This window comes from Saccopteryx leptura, chromosome 3 (assembly GCF_036850995.1).
Source record: "Saccopteryx leptura isolate mSacLep1 chromosome 3, mSacLep1_pri_phased_curated, whole genome shotgun sequence".
NCBI lineage: Eukaryota > Metazoa > Chordata > Mammalia > Chiroptera > Emballonuridae > Saccopteryx > Saccopteryx leptura.
Window position 1 is genome coordinate 82,308,161 of NC_089505.1, and position 6,613 is coordinate 82,314,773.

At 40.2% G+C, this 6,613-nt stretch overlaps 1 protein-coding gene across 1 annotated transcript in view; it reads left to right on the forward strand.

Annotated features, from left to right (window-relative positions):
• The window catches only part of LOC136399468 (zinc finger protein 211-like), a 175,532-nt gene that overhangs the window by 101,603 nt on the left and 67,316 nt on the right, over positions 1–6,613 (forward strand). The gene's annotated exons all lie outside the window — the stretch shown is intronic.

A 6,613-nucleotide genomic window follows, 5' to 3' on the forward strand; every position in this document is an offset into this window, starting at 1 on the left:
TATCTTTGCAAATTTCTGTTGCCAAATGTATTTCACCTGTACCATACAGGGGTCGTCAAACTTTTTATAAAAACCGCCCACACGCCTGGCCTGTGGTGGCACAGTGGATAAAGTGTCGACCTGGGAATGCTGAGGTCGCCGGTTCAAAACCCTGGGCTTGCCTGGTCAGGGCACATATGGGAGTTGATGCTTTCTGCTCCTCCCCCTTCTCTCTCTCTCGCTCTCTCTCTCTCAAAAAAACCCACCTAAATAAAGTTAAAATTTAAAAAAAAAAAAAAAAACCGCCCACTTTTGCAGTGCTGGTAGACCTGGTCCCTACCGCCCACTAGTGGGTGTTCCAGCTTTCATGATGAGCCAATCGCGGCGCTGTTTGGTTGCACAGTAGGGACCAGGTTGACCAGCACTGCAAAAGTGGGCGGTTTTTATAAAAAGTTTGATGACCCCTGCGGGCAGCCACTATCCTAATGTCCTTAGGGAAGCTAATTTTTTTCTCTGATTTATTGGAGGAAATTATACATAGTGTGAGCTGTTAGGGGATCAGCATTTCTTTAACTCTCATAAGTTGTGACAGGGACCTGACTCTGTTGACCTCAGAGAACATCATCTGCGTTCAGCTGACAGCTTTCAGATGTACCGCCTTTTCAGGGACCTGGTTTCCCTGAATACCTGTGATATTTCAAATGTTGAAGTCACCAATGCAAGAAATGCCATAGCCATGTCTCATTGGTTTGTAAACTAATAAAGCTCCTGTGATCGAGTCCTCCTTAATTTTGGGTATTTTATTTACTGTGTCATTTAGGTTATAAGTAGATTTTGGCTGTAGAGGAATGAAAAGGTCAATTTTTACATGGGTTTAAATTTTCTGTGCCTTCGAAGGCTCAGTGTGGTGCTGAAATCAGCTTTTGCCAGATTTTTATTGTTGCCCATATCTTCCTAGAATAGACTTCCAGATTCTTTCCAGATTCTTTGGGCCTAATGTGCAACCTAAATGCCATGACTTTTAGGAAACTCAATAGATCACTTTGAAGTGTGAGTAGGTGTTGCAACATCAGTTGCTTCTGAAACACATGACATTTTGTTTTATTTAAAGGACTGCCAATATTGGTGAAAGAAATTATTTTTGAAAGTGTTCCAAAAAGCTATGTTTCATTTTTTTTTTTTTTTTCAGTGAGAGAGGGGAGGCAGAGAGACTTCTGCATGCACCCCTCCTGAGATTCATTTGGCAAGCCCACTGAGAGGTGTTGTTATGCCATTTGGGCATTGCTCCATTGCTCAGCAACTGAGCTCTTCTTAGTGCCTGATGGAGATGCAATGGAGCTTCCTCAGCACCCTGGGACAATTCACTCTAATCAATCCATGGCTGCAGTAGTAGGAGAAAGAGAAGCAAGTGAGGGAGGGGTGGAGAAGCAGATGGGCACTTCTCCTGTGTGCCCTGACTGGGAATCAAACCCGGGAATTTCACATGCAGGGCCAATTTACTTTCTATTTTGATAGATTACTTTGCATTTCCTAGAATATATATGATGGGAATAGAACTACTTATTCTGCATATAATTATGTTGCATAAATCGTCACAGATTCATTAATGTTATATAAGTAGCTCTTTTTTCTTCCTGAGTAATATTCCTTGATTGTATCATTATTTATCTGTTCATTTGTTCGTGGAGATGTCATTATTTCACATTTTTAAATATTGAAAATAAGGCTACTGCAAACTTTTGTGTATACTTTTGTTAAGTAAGAGAGAGAGGGTCAGAAAAGATAGATTGAAAGGAAGAGGGACGAGAAGCATCAATTCTCCATTGTGTCACCTTCATTGTTCATTGATTGCTTTCTCATGTGCCTTGACCAAGGGACTACAGTAGAGCAAGTGACCCCTTGTTCAAGCCAGCAACCTTGGATTTAAGTCAGTGACCTTGAGCTTCAAGCCAGTGACTTTTGGGCTCAAGCCAGTAACCATGAGATCATGTCTATGATCCCATGCTCAAACCAGCCACACTGCACTCAAGCTGGTGAGCCTGTGCTCAAGTAAGCGACCTTGGGGTTTCGAACTTTGATTTCTGTGTCTTTGGCTGATACCTTATCAACTGCACCACCACCTGGGCAGGCTTCATGTGAAATTTCTTACTGAATTTTCTGAACTAGGGTCTATTCCAAACTTGAGAGAATAAGACTAGGACTTGGGAATAGTAGTTAAAAACCAGGTTTCCATCTGGTACCAGGATAGTTTCTTGTTAGTATTCGTGAAGATTTGGAAAGTGGGCATCTGTACTTGATATACAGATTTTGGTTCTCAGCATCTCTCAGCCTTTTTTGGAAAGGATGATTATTTTACCTGGAAACGCAGTAACAGTGTATTCCAGGGCACTTCAGATTATATCTGGAAGAGAATTATACTTAAGCAAACTACAGAATAGTATTAATGTAGGTTTATACTGATGAGTACTTAAATAGGTAGAAGGGAAAAGGCTCTATGAAGCTTGAGAACAGATAACTCAATGGGTGGTAAATAAAGGACAGTGAGTTCTAAGATTAGAGAATGTGAGCTGTGAGTCTCCTAAAAACTTAGCTACAAGTGAAATTGTTTCTACAAATTTGTATTTCTTGAGAATTTGGGGAAACAGTAGTGAGGTGAGGACGTTATAATAAGGTGTGAGGAAAAATGTAGAAGCATGAAAGGAGAGTCACAGTGACATGTTTCAGCAATCACTTACCAATTAACTGCTCCAGGGGCTCACCTGGGTCTGTATTATACATCAGTGAATAAAAAAATTTGTTTGTTTCCTAGCTTGTTCAAAGCCTTTATTGAAGCCTAGCCCATGCCCTTGGCTGGCTGGCTCAGTGGATGGAGCGTTAGCCCAACATGCAGATATCCCCGGCTCAATCCCCAGTCACGGCACACATGAGAAGCGATCATCTGAAGTCACCATCTGCTTCTGTTTTCTTTCTTCTCTGTCTCCTCCTCCCTTGCAGCCTGTGGCTCAACTGGTTAGAGCGTCAGCCCCAAGCACTGAAGATGGCTTGATTGATTTGAGCATCAGTCCAAGATGGGGGTTGACAGGTGGATTCCAGTCAGGGCACCTGTTGTCTATTTATCTCCCCTCTCCTCACTTAAAAAAAAAAAGCTACCCAATGAGTCATAAAGAAAATACTCTATTTTATAGTAAATTATAAGGTAACAGGTGCTGTAGAAATGTAAGAGTAGCACCAGGAATGAGAAATGTGGTTCCTGAGGGTTTTAGGGACTCACATTTAAATGAGAGGTGAAAGCCCTGGCCAGTTGGCTCAGTGGTAGAGCGTTGGCCTGGCGTGCAGGAGTCCCGGGTTCGATTCTGTTTCCAACTTCAGAAAAAAAATACAAAAACAAAATAAATGAGAGGTGAAAGATTTGATTGCATCAGGAAGATGTTTGATGGATAAGAAAAAACAGTTTTTGGGTTTACAGTCTGAGTGTCCAACTACTTATATGACTACTGTGTCATTTTTAGGGTACTGAATATACTTTAAGTTTTTTTCTAAGTTTTTTTTATATGACTTGAGATTTTTGTTAACACTTTCATTAACTAGTTTTAATGTTTTTCTAATTTTTGTTTATTTTGTTGTGATATTTGCTCAAAAAGTTTAAATACAGAACTATTGATTTTTTAATACTTATTACACATATAGATAAGCATAATTTCTTACTAATTGTACAATTTTATTTGATTTTAAAGTTAATGTTTCTGCCTGACCTATGGTGTCTCAGTGGACAAAGTCTTGACCTGGAATGCTGAGGTTGCTGGTTTGAAACGCAGGCTTGCTTGGTCAGGGCACATAGGAGAAGCAACTCAGTTGATGCATACTGCTCTTCCCTCTTCTCTCTCTTCTCTCTAAAATTATTTTAAAATTTTTAAGAAGATACATAGTGGGATTAAATTTATGTTTTTAAAAGTTTGTTCCCAATACCCCTTTGAGAATGCCAGACTTTCATGTCACCACATATATTAAATGTTTTAAGAGACTGACCAGTCATGGTGCAGTGAATAGAGCATTGACCTGGGAGTCTGAGGACCCAGGTTTGAAAACCTGAGGTAGGTGGCTTCAAGCCTAAGATTGCTGGTTTGATCCCAAGGTCACTGCCTTGAGCAAGGTGTCACTGGCTCAGGTGGAGCACCTGGAAGCTTGATATCCCAGCTGTAACCAATTGGTGTCAGCATTAACCCTTCAAAGCTGCCATGAGAGATGGATGGAACCAATGGATGAAGTCTTCTGGGGACAATTTGACACCCCAGAAAGAGTGAAGAACCAAGTATAGGAGAAGTTTGTACCTGGGTGAAAAGATCATGGGATAATACCAAGATTGAGATTGTTATCAAGTCATTTAAGAAGTGTGGCCTTTCAAATACCATAGATGTAACTGAGGATGAAGCAATATATGAAGACAGTGATTCATCATCAGACACAGATGAGGACAAACTAATGTATGGGCATTTTGACAGTGATGAGTTGTAAGAATTTTATGATGAATGCAACTTGAGTTCAAAAACTTTATGTAATACATTTTTTTGTTCAAATTTTGGTCCCCAAATTTATGGTTCATCTTATACTTGGGGAAATAATGGTACTTTTTAAATTCCTGTAAATATGATTTTTGACTATGTTCCTAATATTGCATTGAGAATGCTATAGATATCATCTCATCTGTAAATCTTTAAATATGTGTTTAAGTCACAGGTTACCTTTCCTTATAAATACAAAAGCATTTTTAATTTACCGATTAGAAAGAGAAAGGGAGATAGCATTGGAGAAAAGCTGGAGGAGAGAGAAAAATCAACTCATAGTTTCTTCACTTTTAGTTATTCATGTATATACCTTGACTTGGGGTGAGGGTGATCAAGCCAACCAAGTTACCCCTTGTTTAAGGCAGAAACCCTGGGTGGTGATCCCTTGCTCAAGTTGGGAAGCCTACAATCTAGCTGGCGACCATGTGATTTTGAACTGGGGTCCTCAGCGTTCCAGGTCATCACTTAATCCACTGCACCAACACCGGTCAGACTCAAACATTTTCATACTGATCAAAATACCAATAATTTTGTCAGCATTTAATTTTTTCAAAAATTTATTTTTCTTAATTGATATTTGAATTATTATTAAGTACACTCTCATTTATGCTTAGACTATGCATAGTGTTTTTTTATTATTTCTAAAGTTTGTGGCTCTGGACAGTTGGCGCATTAGATAGAGCATTGAACCTACGTGCAGATGTCCCAGGTTCAATTCCTGTCAGGACACAGGAGAACTGACCATGAGCTCTGTTCCCAACCTCTCCCCCTTGTCTCCATTTTCTCTCCTGCAGCCAGTGACTCCAAGGTTGGCCCCGGGTGCTGAGGATAGCTCGTTGGTCAGAGTGTCAGCCTCAGACAGTAAAAATGGCTGAGTTGATGTGAGCGTTGTCCTCAGATGGGGTTGCCAGGTGGTTACCAGTTCGGTGCATGTGTGAGTCTATTGCACTATCTCCCCTCCTCGCACTTAAAAAAAAAAAAGAAAAGGAATTGTGCTACATTCTTGTTATATTTATTGTATGTATGATGGTGTAAGTAGATGATTTGTCTAGTAAAATTTTCCAGATTGTCTAATGAAGTCATACTTTGCTTGCCTGTAATGCACTTTATTGACCTTCACAGATAAATGCATTTTCTAAAACATTTAGATAAGTCTGTTCACACACAAAAACATTGCATCCCAAGAAAGGTACAGATGATGGTTTGCTTTGTTTTTTAGTCAATAATGTATTATTTATTTTTATTTTGAGAGGGAAGCTGGGAGAGACAAAAACATCGACCTGCTTCTGTATGTGCACTGACCAGGGAGTCCAACCAGCAACCTGTACGCTCTGGGAGAGGGGGCAGGGAAAGGGAAACATTTGTTGTTCCTCTCAGTTTCACGTTGTTTGGTTGCCTCCTGTGTGTGTCCTGACTGGAGATCAAACCCACAACCTTGTTATTTGGAGACAATGCTCTTAACTGCTTGACCTAACCAGCCTGGGCCTAATAAAGTACTTAAAGTGAATGTATGTATGTAGTAGAATAACCCATTGCGTGGCCTTGGATGGGAACACAGGCAACAAGAAAAGAATGTTTTGCCAAGAAAATTGTTTTGTGACTTGAAGGCAGGTCACTGAAACAGGTCTATGTGACTGAGGGCAGTTGCTGGGCTTTTCTCAGTAAAACAGTCTCAAGATTTCTGTACTTTCCAAGGTTATATCCCTTAAGATAGGAGAGGAATGTTATGGGATCTATAGAAGCAATAGCAATTAATGCCTTCTGATATTTTGTTGTTACTAAGCTATCTTGCAGGTGCACTCCATGTATCTTTAAAGTAAAAGTTACACTTGATGTTATGCCAATTTCTCAGTAAACAAGCTTTTTGAAGTCTTGTGAATAAAATTAGGACACAGCGTGAACTCGGGGCCATTTGCCTGAGCGAGCGGTGGTCCTTTGCTAGTCCTTGATTTCGTCTGCTGATCTCTCTCTCTCTCTGCGCCCCCGACTCACAACAACATATGTATATTACTATTTTTGTATTTTTCTGGAGTGAGAAGCAGGGAGTCAGACACTGCAGTATGCACCCGACT